This window comes from Papio anubis, chromosome 8 (genome assembly GCF_008728515.1).
Source record: "Papio anubis isolate 15944 chromosome 8, Panubis1.0, whole genome shotgun sequence".
In the NCBI taxonomy this organism is placed as follows: Eukaryota; Metazoa; Chordata; class Mammalia; order Primates; family Cercopithecidae; genus Papio; species Papio anubis.
This window is the reverse complement of record NC_044983.1, coordinates 15,534,630-15,552,204: the sequence shown is the minus strand read 5'-3', so window position 1 is coordinate 15,552,204 and position 17,575 is coordinate 15,534,630.

Below are 17,575 nucleotides of genomic sequence, written 5' to 3'. Positions count from 1 at the left end.
GAAACCCCCTCTCTACTAAAAATACAAATATTGGCCAGGCGTAGTGGCACATACCTGTAATCCCAGCTACTCGGGAGGCTGAGGCATGAGAATTGTTTGAACCCTGGAGGTGAAGATTGCAGCGAGCTAAGATGATGCCATTGCACTCCAGCCTGGGCAACAAAGCAAGGCTGTTCGTCATAAAAAACAAAACAAAACAAAAAAACCCTAGTTAAAAGATTGTAACACAGGCTGGGCACGTGGCTCATGCCTGTAATCGCAGCACATTGGGAGGCTGAGGCAGGAGAATTTCTTGAGCCCAGGAGTTTGAGACCAGTCTGGACAGCATGGGGAGACCCTGTTTCTACAAAAAATTTTTTAAAAAGCCAGGCATGGTAGTGCACACCAGTGCTCACAGCTACTTGGGAGGCTGAGGGGAAGGTAGCTTGAGTCTGGGAGGTCAAGGCTGCAGTGAGCTGTGTTCACGCAGTTGCACTCCAGCCTAGGTGACAAAGTGAGACTCTGTCTCAAAACAAACAAACAAAAAAATGAAAAGTAAAGATTGGAGTACAAATTAAATGAGAAAAAACCCACAGTGCCTAACACATAATTGATTCTCATAAATATTAATGTTTTCTCTCTACCCTGACAGCCTGAAGACTATCCCATCTACCTGCACTGTCATTTTTATTCTTTCAGTGCATTTTTGTCAGGTATGAGCAAGGTAGTATATTAGGTGACTCGGACATTGCAGCGAAGAAAAGAGACATGATCAGTTTCTTTTCAAATGGAGTGGAGGAGAGAGACGTTAAACAATTGCACAAATAAATAAACATTTACAAATTATCACTACCTATAAAGGAAAAGTAGAGTACTATGAGCATTGTTACTCCCAGACACATACCTCCTGCTCAGCCAGGTTTTTCCTGGCAAATATCAGGATTCATAACATCCAGTAAATTTTCATCATCCTGGCTACAGTCACATGGGATGCTTTGAAATCCTACCTGATTTTTATGAAGTGAGGAGAGATCAATACTTGTGTTTATCAACCATACATGCTACGTACAAAAGAGTGTGGGATCCATATTAAAACATCAGTGTAAAGAGAGACTAACATTATCATTAGTATTTATTTATTACAAAACTGTTGAATTATCACTAAGTTCACGTCTAGAAGGCTGTGTGATGCATCTGTTTGCACTAGGGATATCCTATGCACAATATTTTTGTTATCAGTAGAAAGTAGATAGTAGCCTTCATATTTTGCTGCACTGGAATGATTGTGGTCCTGTCAATTTTGTTAACAAAGATTTGGAATTCAGAAACAATGTCATGAGTGGTGATCAGAGACCCAGACCAGCCAAGGCATAGAGTTTCCATCACATAGCTGAATCACGATTGTAAATAATGTGCTCAGCTTGGTTCTGGGCCATGTGAAATAGAACGTAGAAGACAGAGAATACCCACCCTTTCTCCAATATAGGGGTGATCACAGGCCAAATTTAAAATCTGTGTACTTTTCAGCTTGCCCTCTGTGTCTTTTCCCCAAGCTCCCAGAGCCAGGATAGTATTTAAAGTTACACACCTGAGCCTGCTCAAAGTGATAAATGTTCTAAAGCAAGTGAAGGAGGATTTAATTTTGTTATTTATAGTTGTAAAAATAAACTCATATTTTAAAAATGTAGAACATACAAAAAAGAAAAAAGTCCCAGATTTTCATTATTACCAACATACATGTCGTTCTTATATATTTCCTTTTCCCTCTTCCCATATTACGTAAAGATAATACATACTATTTGGTCTCCTGATCTTATACCATTTTACTAACTGAGGCATTTCTCCTCTTGCAATTTTGTATTTTTCAACATCACATTTAATGGCAGCTGGTATTTCACTGGCTAGACGTGCATCTTGATGTCGTTAATCCTTCCACTTGTGCTGGAAAATTAGATTGGATCCAATGTTTTTTGTTACTACAAATAACACCATAAAAATTCCTCTTGTATGTAGCTTGTTTTTCTTATTTAGGATAATATCCTTAGAGGTCCCAAAAGGGAGACTTCCAGGGGAAAAGTTTGGGCAAAAATATGATGCCACGTTGTTTTCCAAAGATTATGTCTCTTTCAGCTGACTTCAGAAAGATTTGAGAGCATCAGCTACACTTCTTTCTTTCTCCTCTTGCTTATTACCTTGTTATTTTATTTTATTAGTTTTCTACTTTGAAATAGTAGATAGAGTTGCAAGAAGTTGCAAAGAAACGGACAGGGAGATACCATTCAACCTTCAGCTAACCTCACCAAATGTTAACATCTTCATAACTATAGCACATTTTGTTATAACCATAGTATTAAAACCAGGAAATTGACTGGCTATAATTCACAGAGCTTTAGATTTCACCAAACATGTAACGCTGTGTGTGTGTTTGTACCCACATCTCTATGCAAATTTATCACGTGTGTAGCTTCACATATCCAATACCACAATCAAGATGCTTTACCGTCACCAAAGGCTCCTTCCTATTACCCCTTAGTGGCCACACCCACACCTCTGTTCGCATCCCTAATCCCTGGCAACCATTAACCTGTTTTCCATGTCTATAATTATGTCATTTCAGAAATGTTGCTAGTGGCAGATGGCGTAGGTCCCCAGTGAAACACCACTCCCAAACTGAAGACAGTTTAAAGCCTGAAAGCCAAGCTACAAGCTAAATCCTTGGACCAGATTGAGAACTTGTCTTCCTGTTTGGGGTGCTTTCCTGATCGATCCCTACCCTTCACCTATTTTACATATACCTACCCTTTCCTAATTGGTTTTCTATTCTGTTGTGCCCACCTTTGAGTGGTGTCTTTGCTTCAACCTTTTTTCCATACTCACAAACCAATCAGCACACACTCCCCATTTAGAGTCCATAAAAGGCCCTGGACCCAGCCACACAGGGAAGTTCCCCACCATCAGGTAAGGGAACCCCCCTCACTCCCTGTATGCTCTCTTTGCTGAGAGCTTTCCTTTCACTTAATACATTCTACTCCCCTCATTCTCCTCCACTGTTGGAACATCTAATTCTTCCTGGTTGCAACACGAGAGCTAGGACCTAGCTGAGCTAAGGAGCAGAAAGACCAAAACAATATTACATAATGGAACATAGCAATATATATCCTTTGAATTGGCCTTTTTTTCACTCCACATAATTTCCTGGAAGTTCACCCAATTGGTTGCATGAATCAGTAGTGTGTACCTTTTGTTAATGAGTAGTGTTCTATGGCGTGCATGTACCACAGTGTGTTTAGCCAATCACCCCGTAAAGGACACTGGTTAATTTCCAGTTTCAGGCTACAATGAATAAAGCCTCTGTAAACATTTATTTACAAGTTCTTTCTACAAATAAGTTTTCATTTCCGTGGGATAAATGCTGAAGGGTGCAATTGCTGGATCATAGGGTATGTTGTGTGATACGCTTTAAAAAACACGGCCAAACTGGTTTCCAAAGTGGTTGTGGCATTAAACACTTCTACCAGCAACCTATGAGTGATCCAGTTTTTCTGCATTCTTGCCAGCAATTTGTGTTATCACTGTTTTTTATTTCAGCCATTCTCATAGGTATATAGTAATATCTCATGATTTCAATTTGCATATTTCTAATGACCAATGATGTTGAATATCTTTTCATGTGCTTATTTGGCATCTGGAGATGTTCTTTATGAAATATCTATTCAAGCCTTTTCTCCATTTTCTAATGGATATTTTTAAACATTCAGTTTTGAGAATTCTTTATATATTATAGATATAGGTCCTTTGTTGGACACGTGATTTGTAAATATTTTCTCCCAGTTTTTATAATTTTTATTTTCATATTTTTAACAGGGTCTTTCCCAGAAGAAGAGTTTTAAATTTTACTAGACTTCATTTTACAGTTTTAAATTAATGAATTATGTTTTTATTGTCAAGCCTAAAAATCTTTGTGTAGTCCTAGTTCTCAAAGATTGTCTCGTATTTTTTCTAGAAGTTTTACAGTTTGTTTTGTTTTGTTTTTTCCCCGAGATGGAGTGTTGCTCTGTCGCCCAGGTTGGAGTGCAACGGGGCATGATCTCCACTCACTGCAACCTCTGCCTCCTGGGTTCAAGCAATTCTTCTACTTCAGCCTCCCGAGTAGCTGGGATTCCAAGCATGTGCCACCATGCCCAGGTAATTTTTGTATTCTTAGTAGAGAAGTGGTTTCACCATGTTGGCCGGGCTGGTCTCGAACTCTTGACCTCATGATCCGCCCGCCTCGGCCTCCCAAAGTACTGGGATTACAGGCGTGAGCCACTGTGCCTGGCCCAGTTTTATAGTTTTATATCTTACTTTTAACTTCATGACCTATATTGAGTTACATGTTGTATAAGGTGTGAAGTTCAGGTTATAGTTTTCTTTCTGTGAACGTCCAATTCTTCCAGTACCATTTATTTAAAATGCTCTGTCTCTTCCATTGAATTGATTTTTTTCCTTTGTTAAAAATAAATTGGATCCATATTTGTGTGGATCTGTTTCTGAATTTATATTCTGTTCCACTAATATATGTTTATCCTTCTGCCAGAATCACAGTCTTCGTCGATTTAGCTATGTAGTAAGCCATAGGTTCAGGAAGAGTGATTACTTTCAATTTATCCTTCTTTCTCAAAATTGTTTTGGCTATTCTAGGGCTTTCCCTTTTACATATAAATTTTAGAATCAGCTTGTCTTTGTGTACAAAAAGCCTTGCTAGATTTTGATAGGAATTGTGTTAAACCTATAGATTCATTACTATGTTGAGTTTTCCAATCCATAAACATAGTATGTCTCTCCAAGTATTGAAGTCTTCTTTGATTTCTTTAATGAGCATTGGAATTGTATTATTTAGATCTAGTATGTGTTTTGTTAACTTTATACCCAAGTATTTTGTTTTCTTTGGAGTAATTGTAAGTGGTGTTGCATTTTTAATTTGGTTTGTATATAGAAATGCAATTGATTTTTGTGGGGTGATTTTGTAATCTGTTACCCTACTTAACTCATAAATTCTACAATTTGTTGTAAATTCCCTGGTATCTCCTTTATAGACAATCCCCTCATCTGCAAATAGAGACAGCTTAATTTCTTCCTTTTTAAGCTGCATGCCTTTTATTTCTCTTACCTTATTGTCACGGCTAGAACTTTTAGTAAAATACTGAGTAAGAATGGTGAGAGCGTATATCCTTGCCTTGTTCCCAGTCTTACAGAGAAAGCAATTAGTCTTTCACCAATAAGTATTATGTTAGCTATAGATTTTTCAGAGATGCTCTTTTTAAGGTTGAGGACATTTCCCTGTATTACCATTGTATAGAAAAGTGTTTTTTATTTTTTTCCTTTTTTTTTTTTTTTGAGGCAGAGTTTCACTCTGTCGCCCAGGCTGGAGTGCCGCGGTGTGATCTCGGCTCACTGCAACCTCCACCTCCTAGGTTCAAGTGATTCTCCTTCCTCAGCCTCCCGAGTAGCTGGGACTACAGGCGCCTGCCACCACGACTGACTAATTTTTGTATTTTTAGTAGCGATGACGTTTCTCCACGTTGTCCAGGCTGGTCTCAAACTCCTGACCTCAAGTGATCTGCCCACCTAGGCCTCCCAAAGTGCTGGGATTACAGGCGTGAGCCACTGCACGTGGCCGAGAAGTTTTTTAAAATCATGAATTGTTGTTGAATTTTTCTTCAAATGCTTTTGTTGCATCAATTGATATAATTACGTAAATTTTCTTCTTTAGCCTGTTGATGTGGTGGGTTACATTGATGGATTTTTGAATATTGAACCCACTTTGCATGTCTGGTATAAATTCTACTTTGTCAAGGTGTTTTATTCTTTTTATACATTGTTGAATTGCTGAAATTTTGCTGAAGATTTTTTCTTCTAAGTTCGTGAGAGTTAGTGGTCTACAGTTTTCTTTTCCGTGTTGTCTTAGTCCGGTTTTGCTATCAGGGTAAGTATGGCCTTGTAAAAGGAATTAGGAAATGCTCCTTCCTCTTTCTGGAAGAGATTGTGTAAAATTGAAGTTAATTATTTAAACATCTGATAAAATTCTCAAGTGAAAGATTGTAAAATACAAATTCAATTTCTTTATGGTTATAGGACTATTTGTGTTATCTATTTCATTCTTTTTGAGTATTGGTAGTTTTTGGAGTGTGGGAAAGCGAGGAAGGAAAAAGTCTTTGGGTGAAGGTGATATTACTACAGTGGTAGGCAAACTACACTTAGAAATCAGCCCCAGGTTAAACACTCAGGACCCGATTCCACTTGTTACCTTTTTCACCAATAGAGTTTCCAAACTCACAGATTTTCTGAATTATCTTTTTTTTTTTTTTTTTTTTTTTTTTTAGTCGGAGTCTCCCTCTGTCGCCCAGGCTGGAGTGTGGTGGCGCAATCTGGGCTCACTGCAAGCTCCGCCTCCCGGGTTCACACCATTCTCCTGCCTCAGCCTCCCGAGTAGCTGGGACTACAGGCGCCCGCCACCACGCCCGGCTAATTTTTTGTATTTTTAGTAGAGACAGGGTTTCACCGTGTTAGCCAGTATGGTCTTGATCTCCTCGTGATCCAACCGCCTTGGTCTCCCAAAGTGGTGGGATTATAGGCATGAGCCACCGCGCCTGGCCCTGACGGATCTATCTTTATTCCTGTGTTTCTTTTTCAACAGTACGTGTGACTGCAGACAGCTGAGAGTGGGTAACTGTGGCAGTAGCTATCAGTCTATAAGTGTAGTCTGGAAGTCAGTATCTGGTTTTATAATTTTAATGTGTGCTGATACAAGCGCTCCACCGATGGGAATCTGACGCACTGCAAAACTCCCAGTTTTATTGCACTACCCCCTCCAAGGTGCACATAAACTGACTCCTGTACAAATACTGGACAGTGACAGACTAGCCAAGCATCTGCCACACAATAGACTAAGGAGGAAAAATTCAACATCCTTTAAAACCCAATAAGCACTTTAAAAGGCAACTCTAGGAAATTTGCTCTTCATTTTAATTTAAGAATACTGATTACAGGCTGCATATAATGTCTCACACTTCTAATCCCAGCACTTTGGGAGGCTGATGCAGGAAGATCACTTGAGCCCAGGAGTTTGAGACCAGCCTAGGAAACATGGTGAGAACCCGTCTCTATAAAAAATAAACAAAATTAACTGGGTGTGATGGCACACGCTTGTAGTCCTAGCTACTCAGGAGGCTGAGGTGAGAGGATCTCTTGAGTCTAGGAAGTCAAGGCTGCAGTGAGCCATAGTCACACTACTGCAGTTCAGCCTGGGTGACAGAAGAAGACCTTGTTTCCAAAGGAAAAAAAATTACTGATTACAAAAAGAAAAAAAAAAAAAAGGCTGAAATTTCTTTCTCAGGAACCTGATCTAAATGTTGAGAAAACTGTTGCTGGGTTTTGGAAGGGCAGATCCATGTTCCATGTCCCTCTTTCAGCAGCATCAGAGCATTCTGGCCAAGAGTTTCTCAGTGCCACACCCTTGGAACCATGGTCAGAGGCTTTTCCAATGTTTCCAGCCTCTGTGGCACCCGTATTCCAGAAACAAGAGTTTGTTCGCTGAAACCTTTGGCTTTGTAATCAGATAGCTGGCAAGGTTGCTGTTTGCTCCTCACAAAGAATCCTGTCTTTGTGAAAAGCACACCTGTAGATTTAGAAAGGTCTTTTCCTGTTGGGGTTTCATGTGTAACATGTCTCAGCAAGTATTCACAGCGTAGGTACTCCCCTCCAGAAGTGAATATGACCATCCACATTCATGAGGAATCAATTTTGTTAAGCCTGCTGGAAGAACACAGGACCTAAGGCTGTCAACCATGCTCACGCCTGGTTGTGAGTGGTCATTAGACCATCAAGTGATCAAGGACCCTAGCTGGTCATAAATACCAGCCAGGAGTATCCAAAGTTATCCTGTCTCATTTTACAACTACTTACACATTACTAAGCCAGTTCTTGACCAGAATCCCTTTAAAAATAGAATCTAGCTTTTATAGGCCACCATATTAGAGATTTTATTTTTAGTTTTAGAAGAATAAGACACTGGTGACTATTGTAATTCCAAACATCACACATTGTAGGGGTTTGATCCTATAATGTTAAACATTATAGAAATTAGATCACTATAATGCCAGATAATTACCAGAATCTGAAGCTTGTATTTTATTTACCTGTTTGCTATTGTGTTTAAGACATTTACAAAATAAGAATATTTAAATCAGGGATCCACTTCTAACTTTTTTTTTTTTTTTTTTTTTTGAGACAGGGTCTCACTCTGTCACCCAGGATAGAGTGCAGTGGCTTGATCTTGGCTCACTGCAACCTTCACTTCCCGCGTTCAAGTAATCCTTCCACGTTAGCCTCCCCCCGTAGCTGGGACTACAGGCACGTGTCACCATTCTGGCTAAGTTTTGTATTTTTTGGTAGAGACGGAGTTTCACCATGTTGGCCAGCCTGGCCTCAAACTCCTGACCTCATGCAATCCATCCACCTCAGCCTCCCAGACTGCTGGGATTACAGGTGTGAGCCACTGCGCCAGGCCCTCTAACATTTTTATTCAGACTTACTTTTGCTCTTTCCTGGTAGGTCTTTTTGGTATTATTTTATAAAGTGAAAGGCAAAATGGTGAGACACCTATTCTTTAATTAATAAGTTTATTAACAGATAAGCTTACCGCAACTGAAAGTGTTTAATATCTGTAGGTATGATGACATGAAAAAGTTTAAATTTATTTCATCTATCACCTTGCACAGTATGACAAGTGGAAAGAGGCACTGTAGATGCAAACCCAACAATTACAGCTGCTTAAGCCTAAAACTACAAGACAATATTCCCAGTTTCTTCTTCCAGGAACACATGTGTCTTGTTTTGGATTATATTTTTCCACTCCATTTTGACCTTCATAAATATTTTTCAAGTCTGCTCTTTCTGTCCATATGATTATGTCTTTCTATTCCATTCTGGGAAGCAATAAGATCTGGAGTAGAAAGATGCCTCTGATTTCCCCAGGCGGAGAGAACACACAAAGGAGAAAGGTTGCGTTAGTGTTTTACCACCCTTTAAAATCGATGCTTCCCAAATGCCTGATCGAGACACTTGTTAAAAATACTGATTCCCAATCTGGGCCTTTGAAGAGTCTGATTTGATAGGCTTAAGGTGGTACCCAGGAACTTCTCTCTCTCTTTTTTTTTTTTTTTTTCTGAGATGAGGTCGAGCTCTGTCACCCAGGCGAGAGTACAGTGACGCAATCATAACGCACTGCAGCCTTGGCCTCACCAGCTCAAGCAATCCTCTGGCCTCAGCTTCCTGAGTAGCTGGGATTGGAGGTATGTGCCACTAAATCTGGCTAATTATTTTTTATTTTTTATTTTTATTTTTATTTTTATTTTTAGAGATGTAGTCTTGCTATATTGCCCAGGTTGGTCTCGAACTCCTGGCCTCAAGCAATCCTCCCACCTCGGCTCCCCAAAGTACTGAAATTGCATGCGTAAGCCACAGCGCCCAGCTGGACCCCTCATTTATTAAGCTACTGGGACGCTGTTATCATCAGGGCAGTTTAGGGTGAATTAAAGTAGGTTCAAAGAACATCTTTAAAGGATCAGGACCACTGAGGGAGGCTGTGGAGGTTATACTCTGCCTAGCCAAGTAGGGAGGAGCTGGACTGAAATTTTACCAGCCCTGATGGCCAAAACGTTCTCACTGGCAAGGCTGTGGGGGAACCTGAGAAACAAGGCCTTTTACATTGGTCTACCCACTGGAGGCACGTTTTTCTCAATGGCACCACTCTGCATGTGTGTCAGCTGCTGGCCTGATCAGAATGGCCTACAGCTCTGGTTACGTGCACAGATTCCTGGGTTCTGACCCCAGATCTGTTGAAACACCATCTCTGGATTGGTTGTATTTTAAACCATCTCCTGCCACTCCCCACCACTGTGACTCTCATACGTATAAAAGTTGGAGAACCACCAAGTGCTTAGATCCAAAGCCTTTTTAAAAAAAAATTTATTTATTTATTTATTTTATTTTGTGACAGAGTCTCGCTTCATCACCCAGGCTGCAGTGCAGTGGCACGATCTCAGCTCGCTGCAACATCTGCCTCCTGAATTCAGGCAATTGTTCTGCCTTAGCCCCCCGAGTAGCTGGGATTACAGGCACCCACCACCACGCCCATTTAATTTTTTTTGTATTTTTGGTATAGATGGGGTTTCACCACGTTGACCAGGCTGATCTCAAACTCCTGACCTCAGGTGATCCGCCCACCTCTGCCTCCCGAAGTCCTGGAATTACAGGCATGAGCCACCGTGAGATCCAAAGCCTTTAAGTAGCAATCTCTTTGACAGACATGACTTCATATTCTTTTCATCCCTAAGCTTTGTGGACTTTTCAATCCTCATCAGAAGTTGCAGGCTTGAACCCGGAGGTGGAGGTTGCAGTGAGTTGAGATCACACCATTGCACTCCAACCTGGGCGACGGATGAAACTCCATCTCAAAAAAAAAAAAAAGAAGAAGAAGAAGAAGTTGCAGGTGGCACTGAACAGAAATTAGAAAAGACCTGGGACTCTAGTGCTCTAACAATACGACCTGAAAAACCAGAGTCCATGGATCCTCAATCCCTTGGGCCAAAAGGCACACTACCAATTCCTAATACCGTTAGACCTGGAGTATACTTATAAGAAACACATAGACCCCAACTGTGACTGTCACTACAGGAGGCCAATGACCACTCCTCCTAACTGCACTTCTATGTCAATGCAGAAGCTACGTCTCCCTCAGTTTCCTCTTAATTTCCACAGTCCTGGATTCTGTTCCTTATGCTCCAGTCCTACTGCAGCTGATTTCAAAGTTTGTCTCTATTCTCTACAGTTTGCAAGGTCCCTGAACCTCATCTCCTTTGATATTTCATCTTATACCTGCTGCATTGTTTTCCAACCATTGATTCCCTTTGTAGCTTTTCCTCCCCACCTCCCTGACTTTTCACCACCTGATTAACCCTTATCCACCCACAGTATTCAGCTTTGTCCAATAAGTGCCAGGGACATGGCTTCAGGACACACTGGTTTCCTTCCTGTGGGACAGAACAAACACTTCCGGATACCTACAGCCAGTGAGGCTCCATGGGGGCTACTCAGGTTCAGCTCTCCAAGAAATTGTTTACAATTTATTTATTTAGTTCTCTGACTCGGATATTGTTGTGTCTGAGTCCAACACATTTAACAAGGTGGTCTCTGACTGAAAGCTTAGAGAAATGAGACACCAGAGAAAGGGCAAAATTGAGACTCAAAGCAAAACGAAATGAACATCACTTCAGGTTTGCCTGTGGGTCTTCCACTGTGATTGAAACACCACTGCCCCTTTCTTCGAATAATTTGTTAGAGTTTTCTTTTGAATCTACATTGCATGTTCCCCCTCAATCCCTGCCTTCTGAAACAGTGAATGCCTGGAAGTGCTTGTGGTTTTAGCCACTTTGAGACGCAGGGAGGAATTTCTTTCCTATTTTCAGACTCGTTTTTTCATATGACTTCAGATTGCTGCTGACTCTGCTAGTGGTAAACAGGTTTCTCCTACTCCAGAGTTTAGACGATTTTACTAGACATGTCTAGAAAGTAAGATACTTCACTTCTGGAATAAACTGGTCTTTAATGTGTTTTTGCTTGACTTCATGTAAGAAGAGACATAATATAGTAGGAGATCAAAAATAATTCCTTAATGTTTTTAAATAGCTTTCCAGAGGTTAAAAAAAACCCTAGATTTTGTGGAAATCATTGGTTAGGGGGAAAAAAACACCACTGCAATCTACTGATTCGTCCTACAAACAACCATCTTGTCCCCAAGACTGGACAGAGTGACTCGTTATTAGCAAACGATAATTAGAAAATGGCCATTTCTGAACATGAAAGACTACATATTTCCTATTAAATGTTATTAATGAAGTTCACTGTTTGCTTCTCTAATACAAGTTTTAGTCTTACTAAGCAATTATTTTCCCTAACACTTCCCCCCAGAAAACTGAGTAATGGATGGATAACCGTGCTGATTTTCCATGTAACTGGGCTCAACTGACCATTACCGACTCTCCTTAACAGAGTTAAACATCCTGTAACACAAATTTCCTGAAAAGCTTTGCTACATGATTCACTTTCAGCGGCCCTGCATGCAGAGAGCAATGAGCAAAAACCAGCCCTTAGACTGAAAGTGAACCTCACACTGGAACAGAAGCACCGGCCACCAGACAAGGTTCTACACGTGGTTAAGGGACCAACTCCAGTCACGGGGATGACACACCAATGCAGGGGGTAACATTTCAAAGGAAGAGAAGGGTCAGGCCATATCCAGTCACCCTGCCTCAGAAGAAGGGGACTGGGTTATGCAAATACCAAATTTGGTTCAATTGTTTTCCTCACCTGTAACTGTTTGTCTTTTATTATAGAACTAATGCCACATGTTCTCACTTACAAGTGGGAGCTAAACGATGAGAATTCACGGACACATACAAGGGAACGACAGACACTGGGGCCTTCTTGAGGGTGGAAGGGGGGAGGAGGGAAAGGAACAGAAAAAAATAACTATTAGGGCCTATGCTTGGTACCTGGGTGCTGAAATCATCTGTAGAGCAAACCCCCATGACGTGAGTTGTACATAAGAAACCTGCACTTGTACCCCTGAACCTAAAATAAAAGTTTAAAAAATGTACCCAGGGAATACGTCATGGAAAGGGAATTTCTCTTTTATTTGCAATACAGAAGAAAAGAAAAGCCCTTCTCTTACTTGGATAATGTGAAACATATTTCACTGCTGTCCACACTGTGATAGAGTGGATTGAGGGAGAGGAGAGGCAGGAGACTGGGAAGCCTGGAGGAGTCCATAGAGCATGGCTCCTCCGCCTGGGGTATCACCCAGCCTCGTGTTCTGTCTCGGGGAGAAAGTACATCCATGCTCAAATATTAACAACCATTCTCCAGCGAATGGGCTTCTGAGCAGAATAAGATTTGAAAACTAGAATTGATATTTCGATGACTTTGGAAAAGTGATCTCTTACCTTTCTTTGTTGGTTGAAGGAGAAAGCTAGGAAACCGGTGGGAGTGTTTTGATTAAAAGTTTTGCCAGGGTAATGGGTGGGCTTAGGTTTTTCTTTTCTTCTTTCAGTCTCTGGTATAAAGACACAGCAAGTCAAATCTAGGGGGATGTGAGGAATGAAGCAACGGGGAGTCAGTGCTTAGTGTAACCGTTCTGGTTCAGATAACAATTCAAAGTTTCTAACAAGCCCATAAACATCTGGAATCCATGCAACTGGCCTGGCGGGGTTGCAAGAAAGGCTCTCCTGAGATGTGTCAGTTACTTCCTGCCCTAATCAGGACATGCATGTGTGAATATCTTTTCCCAGTATGTCTCCACTTTCATTTCCAGGGGAAATGGTATATGTAAGTATGATTGGAATGTGGAATGAGAAAACACATTTCCTACATTATTATTAGATGATTATTTCTATAGGCCTCCCCTAGTCAATAAGATCTGTCTGGTAATTTACTTAAAGTGTAATTTTAATAGAGCTCTATTTTTCATATGTATGTACGTATATATGTATGTGTATCTTACACACATACGTAATATATATACACTACATATTATATGTGTATTTAATATATATGTATTATATATATCATATATAATATACATGTGTAATATATGCACATATATTTAAAAAAATAAGGAAGAGGCAGGGCACAGTGACTCACATCTGTAATCCCAGCACTTTGGATTACCTGGGGTCAGGAGTTCGAGACCAGTTTGGCCAACATGGTGAACCTCCATCTCTACTAAAAACACAAAAATTGGCCGGGCATGGTGGCAGGCGCCTGTAATCTCAGGTACTCGGGAGGCTGAGGGAGGGGAATCACTAGAACCCAGGAGGCAGAGGTTGCAGTAAGCCGAGATTGTGCTACTGCACTCCAGCCTGGGCAAACAGAGTGAGACTCTCTCAAAAAAAAAAAAAAGAAAGAAAAAGAAAAAAGAAAGGAAGAGAGCAAAACATTCTTATGTGCAGAAACACAGATACAAAAATGCTAAAATCTTTTTGTGTTTCAGGAAAAAGAATATGGTAGCCCCATATATGAAAAGACATGATTTTAACTCATGTCAAACTCTTTATAGGAAAGTATACGGTAAAATTTAAAGACTTTTTTTTTTTGTATGTCTAAAAATCAATTACGGCAACTGGCTTAATGAAGAGAAAAAACAGGTAAGAGTAACACTTAGAATTTCTGTACTTTTCTCTAGGGAGCAACTGCTTAGTACTGTAAAGAATTGCAAATGTTAATATTTTCTATTTATAGGGAAAGCTTGAAAGTTATACCAGAAATTTCAAAGACTAACTTCTGAGCCCTGAGCCTTTGCCAATACGCTACATTTATTTTTGGCTCCGTGTGTGCTTATAGTTTGCTTATACCCCAAGTTCTATGCAGCCTTTGATTTTTTTCCCAAAAGATCTGTCCAACACTCCTCAGGAATTCCCTGCTCTGACAGGTTAGTGACCTTTCCATAGAGGCTGAATGCACCAGTTTGGCTCATTTGAAACAAACATATAAAACCAGTGACGGCAATGGAGAGAACACCCAGGAACCCAGTGCTGGGGCCTCCTGTCACAGCAGAAATGATTCATTAGCAATATAGTCAACGTTCCCAGGGCAAATAACTTCCATTTCACCCCTGGACTGGAAGACAAAGATGGAGATGATTTATTAAAATCAAGTTTTAGCCGGGCGTGGTGGCTCAAGCCTGTAATCCCAGCACTTTGGGAGGCTGAGACGGGCGGATCACAAGGTCAGGAGATCGAGACCATCCTGGCTAACACGGTGAAACCCCGTCTCTACTAAAAAATACAAAAAAATAGCCGGACGAGGTGGCGGGCGCCTGTAGTCCCAGCTACTCGGGAGGCTGAGGCAAGAGAATGGCGTAAACCCGGGAGGCGGAGCTTGCAGTGAGCTGAGATCCGGCCACTGCACTCCAGCCCGGGCGACAGAGCGAGACTCCGTCTCAAAAAAAAAAAAAAAAATAAAAAAAAAAAAAATAAAATCAAGTTTTAAAATGTTGACATCTTGTACTTGGTAGTACCTTTGACGGAGATATATATACGTGTGTGTGTGTGTGTGTGTGTGTATACAATCTTAGACTCTATCCTTCCTAGTCCATGAAATATGTGATGGGAGATTTTATAAGTGAAGGAGTACTCCTCTGGGCCAAACATGTGGATAAAACAATTACAAAAAGCAATACCCCAATTATGAAGCCTAATTATATCTAGTTAATAAACGACAGACAAACTTCTTACAAAAAGACAAAAGTAATCAAACTCTAATTTTATTTTATTTTAAACGTGCTGAGCCCAGTGATTAAATGTTTTGAAGGTGAAGTCTGAATGGCCCTGTATGCCTTGAATTTAACAAATAGTAGGTTGCGGTGAATAATTTATTCAACAAACATATTAAAGAGGCTTGGATATGAGAAAACAAGCTAATATTTAGTTTACTTGTCAAAAGGTGTGAGACTGAGAATGATTATTAAGGTAATGATTTTAATTTAGAGAAGATATGAGAACGTGTAGCCAATCTTTTGAAGGCCAGGAGAGCTTCTGGCCAATCATTCAATTATCAGTTATTAATTATTTATGTGGCAAGTACTGTGCTAGGCAATGGATATATACAAATAAAGAACTAAAACACTCATAAGCTAGTGAGTAGACATGGAACACATTGTTGTAAGGCACCATGCCAAGTGCCATGGTAGAGATGGCAGCAAAGTACTCTAGGGGAACACAGAGTCACAAGATACTACTGGCCTCAGAGCTGGGAAAGATTTTTTTTTTCTTTCTTTTTTTTTTTTTTAAAGAGATGGGATCCTGCTCTGTTGCCCAGGCTGTATTGCAGTGGCACCATCACTGCAGCCTCAGACTCCTGGGCTCAAGTATTCTTCCCAGGTTCACCTCCCCAAAGTACTGGGATTACAGGCGTGAGCCACTACATTTGACCAGATGTGATCTTTGAACTGGGTCTTGAAGGAAGAGCAGGCATGTTCACGATGACAGAAGAGCCAGTCCTTCCAGGCAAGAGGAGTTTCCAATGCCAAGATATGGAGTCCTAAAATCACCAGATCTTTTAGAGAAGCTTAATGCTGCTGGAGTGTAATTTGCTTGTAGGTAAGTGCAGGGTAAGAGTTGAGCTCTGTGGATAGATTTTCCCACTGTTTCCCTGCATTATACTTGTCTCCTTACTTAGTTTATAAAGTTAGACAGAAGGATCTCTAAGTTTCAAAATTTTATGATCCTATCAAATTTGGGGAAAAAAATCTGTTCCTAGTTGGATGAAAAGAACTCTTTGGGGTGAACAAGGGTGTGGGATTGTTTCCATGAAAATGAAAGTTTGCAGCTGCCTCACACAGCTACATTAAACAAAAAAGAACAACAAGACTTTTTTTTTTATTTTTAGCACATCTTCATGACATGTGCTTCTAGCACTATTCAGAAGGCAAATAATTTTTCCTCCAATAATGAATAAGTTTCTTTTCAGTTTCTTTAATTAGACTCCCTCAGCAAATGGAAAGTTTTCATCCTGGTATCATTAGATGAAAAAGTGTGTGTTTTAAAAACAGCCAACCTACTTCTAAGAGCAAGATGAATACATATTATTGTCATTTAACTATAGATATATACAAATGCAGGAAACTGAGGCTCCAAGTTCTGGGTGGAACTTTCTGATCACAAGTTCTTTGCAGACTTCAGAAACCACAGTGGACCTCAAGTTATTGAGATGAAAGGAATAACCTGTAAAATTGATCTGCTAATTAATGAAAGAGAAATAAACAGAAAACATCTATTCCACACATAACATATAATCTCAATTAAAAACATAAAAGTTGAAAAACTAAGGTGAGTTTATAAAAGATAGTCTGACATTTGGGATTTTTTTTCAGTACTTAATATTGAAAATTATTATGACTTGATTATTTAAGTAATTTCACTTTAACTCATAAATACAGAGATTAGCTAAACTTTAAATTTTAACTCATACACAAAACTCCAGGAAAAGATAATTGCTAGTATTACAAAGCCATTTTTTAAAAAATCAGAAAAAAGCAATTATCTGCTGTTTAAAAATTTTAATTTTAATTTTAAAATTTTTTTTATTTTTTTATTTTTTGAGACTGCGTCTTGCTCTGTTGCCCAAGCTGGAGTGCAGTGGCACGATCTTGGCTCACTGCAACCTCCACCTCCTGGGTTCAAGTGATTCTCGTGCCTCAGCCTCCCAAGTAGCTGATACTACAAGCATGTGCCACCATCCCTGGCTAATTTTTGGATTTTTAGTAGAGACGGGGTTTTGACATGTTGCCCGGGCTTGTCTTGACCTCATGACTTCAAGTGATCTGCCCGCCTCGGCCTCCCAAAGGGCTAAGATTACAGGCATGAGCCACTGCACCTGGCCATAATTTGTTTTATTTTAATCTCCAGAGTTTTAAAGAGTACTTGAGAGTTTTTGCTTCTTTGAGATCTGTGATTAAAGACCACTGATTGCTCTGACATAAGCAACTTCACCCCAAACA